The sequence below is a fragment of the Jaculus jaculus genome, chromosome Y, assembly GCF_020740685.1.
Source record: "Jaculus jaculus isolate mJacJac1 chromosome Y, mJacJac1.mat.Y.cur, whole genome shotgun sequence".
NCBI lineage: Eukaryota > Metazoa > Chordata > Mammalia > Rodentia > Dipodidae > Jaculus > Jaculus jaculus.
Window position 1 is genome coordinate 10,858,310 of NC_059126.1, and position 3,377 is coordinate 10,861,686.

The window sequence follows — 3,377 nt, forward strand, 5'->3', positions numbered from 1 at the left end:
AAAGAGAGCTATTAATACTAAAAAAAAAACAATCAAATGCAAACAGCAATGAATAATAGAAGTGTGAGAACCTGTGTATATAGTGATGTCCCAAACTCACACTAATTATAAATATACCTAGGCCACACATGGCAAAGATAAGTTCCATTGAGATATTGTACATATGCTGTCCATGTGATGTCAGTATTCACAAGAGAATTAAAGTGTTTAATACTCATATTTTAGATTGTATTTTCTAATTACATTTATTAATTTGGCCTTCAATTCAAGAAACTCAGTGTCTATCCTGAACTAATTTCATGTTGTGTGAATTATAAATATTGCAATAGTACATTCTTTATTTCATGCTTTTGTATGAATAGTTTCTGTTTTATTGATTTCAAATGACTTCACATGTTATTTACATTGAACATTACAAGAGTTGTGAGGGCCATTTTCTACTTACATACTCAATATCTCTATTTAGCACAGGTGTCTGTAAAATACAACAAAGATAGAATAAAATGATATTTCATTCTCTTAATATCCAAGATCTTTAATCATAACTAACTCTGAATGAGAAATGACTATCAGAAGATGCAGGGATTTCTTTAAACATTAATCTTTATGTTTCCATGGTAGCACAAGAGTGATTCACCTGTCTTGGTGACATCCAGGATATTTTGATTTGACATTTTTTTCTCACTAGTCAGCTTGGCATACTCTTCTTGTGTCTCTTCACTTATAATGTGGCATTTTCCCTGCATTTCATGGGATGGAGATCAGAAAATATAACCTTTAGAGTCCTTTCTGAACACAAAACCTATCCTAATTTGTAAAGTATGGATTGATCAAGCTTAATCTTCCAGTAGTATCTCACACCTTCTGTTCATTATCCCCTTCATGTTGGTAATGCTACCCAGCAAGGACAACTTTATGGGAGATTGATTCACACATTATGGATTATCTCATTTTTCTACACTTTGGAAAAATGACATGAAAGTAATTTCTTCTCTCATGTATGTTCTTCAAATGGAAAGGAATTCTGGATTGCACATATGGAATTTTATGATGATTAGATCTGAGTATATCTATTTTATCTTAGTCTGTGTTGTGGAATATAGTCTCTGTGCTTCTCGTATCAAAATATACAGAAAGGGAAATCACCAAAAGTGTTCATGTAGTCCATGAATTCTACTATAGTTTTTGTACGCAATATACTCTGATATTGTCACCCTCTTGTAAACATTGCTCCCCCTCCTCCCATATCTCCCTGTTCACTGAATCTCTAATTCTTTATAAATAATTTCTAGTTATTTTGATGTCTCTATTTTCCCTCTTGTCTTCATTGTCAACAACAACAAATAAAAAGAATCAACAAAAGAGAGAATTACATATTTTTCATAAAGTTCTGGTATGGTTTCAAGACTCATGGGAAGAGGCTAGATTGTGAAAAATAGGCATGCATACTCTCATCTCCAAAGTAAAGAGATGTATTTTCTCCAAACAGAATCAAATTGCATAACTTACACAATACTAGGAACACATCTTGAATTTCCCTTTCATTATAATAATAGTCAATTGTTAATATCATAGAAGTCGTTGAGACAAAATCCATTGAGAAGTAGTCCACCTTTGGGACTGAGAAGAAATATATGTTCAAGATCAGACAATACCATTTCTTCTACTTATTTGAGGTGCCTAAATTTTCTTTATTTAAAATATGGAACACTTGGGCTGGAAAGATGGCTTAGTGGTTAAGATGTTTGCCTGTAGAGCCAATGGACCGACCCTGCTTTGATTCCCCAGCACTCACATAAGCCAGAGGTATGCGCTGGCACATGTGTCGGTGGTTTGTTTGCAGTGACTGGAGGCCCTGGGATGCCAATTCTCTCTTTACCTCTGTCTCAAATAAATAAAAATAAAACAAAATAGGGAAAACTTCAGGAAGTCGTTTGTCATCCCTGAACAGGGGCCATGTTTATGTAATCAGTATCATTCCAACTGTAGTAAAGGTACTACTGAAGTGAACAGTATCTTATTTTTGTCATCCCATTTTCAATGTAATCCTAAACCAAAACTGTGTCTCTAATTCAACACCCCCCAGATATCCTACCTACAAAAACATGAAACTGAATAATTATACTCATTGATTATTGTTATGATGTTAAGTCCCAGTTATTTTTTGCAGGTACATGAGCTACAGGTACTGTAGTGCCCATATTCTTTCTCTCTCTCTCTTTCTCAAATAAATTAAAAAAAAATAAAAGTTTTAACTGCTGAGTTCCTAAGAACAGCAGTGATATAAATAAAGTTGGGATGAACTTATTTGAATATATTGTACTACGTTTACCATTTAAAAATTGTCTGAGTAGACCATGTGCTTCATATATTTTATATTTTTAATTTTCAGATAAGAATTTGATGACAGCATAGAAAATATATCCAGAAAATGCACATATGTCATTTCTTTGCCTGAAAAAAACCGACATTCATCCAAACATGTAAAATATAGTTGGACATTGGACACTTAAAAGTAATGTTATTTATATATTTGAGAGAAAGTGAATGAAAGAGACAGAAGGATGAAAGGGTGTGTGTGTGTGTGAGAGAGAGAGAGAGAGAGCGAAAGAGAGAGAGAGAGAGGGAGGGAGATTGAGAATGGACATTCCATAGCATCCAACAATTGCAAATGAACTCCAGATATATCCACAACTCTTTGAGTCTGACTTTAAATGGGCAATGGGTAATCAAATTTGGGTCCTTAGGCTTTGTAGGCAAGAACCTTAACCGTTTAGCCATCTCTCCAACTCTACTTTAAAATATTTATTTATTTATTAGGCCAGATATAGTATTACACACCTTTAATACCAGCAGTATTGAGGCAGTGGTAGGTGTAACACTGTGAGTTCAAAGCCACCATGAGAGTGTCTAGTAAATTCCAGGTCAGCCTGAGCTACAGTAAGAACCTACCTTAAAAAATCATTAATTTATTCATTTTCTTATTAATTTATTAATTTGAGAATGATAAAGTGAATAGGAAGCAGTTAGAGAAAATATGTTTGGGGAATGATTACTCTAAATATTGAAATTTTATACTAATCATTTAATTTCTAATGGTACATTTTCAATTTTCATTAAATTTGCAGTGATTCCATCATGTCCATAGATTTCCTACGAATTCTAATCAAGCACATCCCACAGCTTGAAAGCATGGAGGACATAAACCGCCATGTGTTCATCACATCCCATCCCATAGTGACAACGCTAGAATATGATGTAAACCATAAATCCTGATGTCTCTGTATGAGTTTGCATTATGAGGACTTGCATTATGCTTTTGCAACTGAGTGAAAACAATCTTAGGTTTTATATCATATGATTTCCCCACTATAGTA

General features: G+C 33.7%; 1 non-coding gene across 1 annotated transcript; it reads right to left on the minus strand.

The window, feature by feature from the left end:
• Positions 1–1,906: 1,906 nt before the first annotated feature.
• Positions 1,907–2,011, minus strand: LOC123457127. Its single transcript, XR_006634901.1, has one exon. It is a non-coding gene; the product is annotated as a U6 spliceosomal RNA (small nuclear RNA).
• Between the last annotated feature and the right edge of the window lie 1,366 nt (positions 2,012–3,377).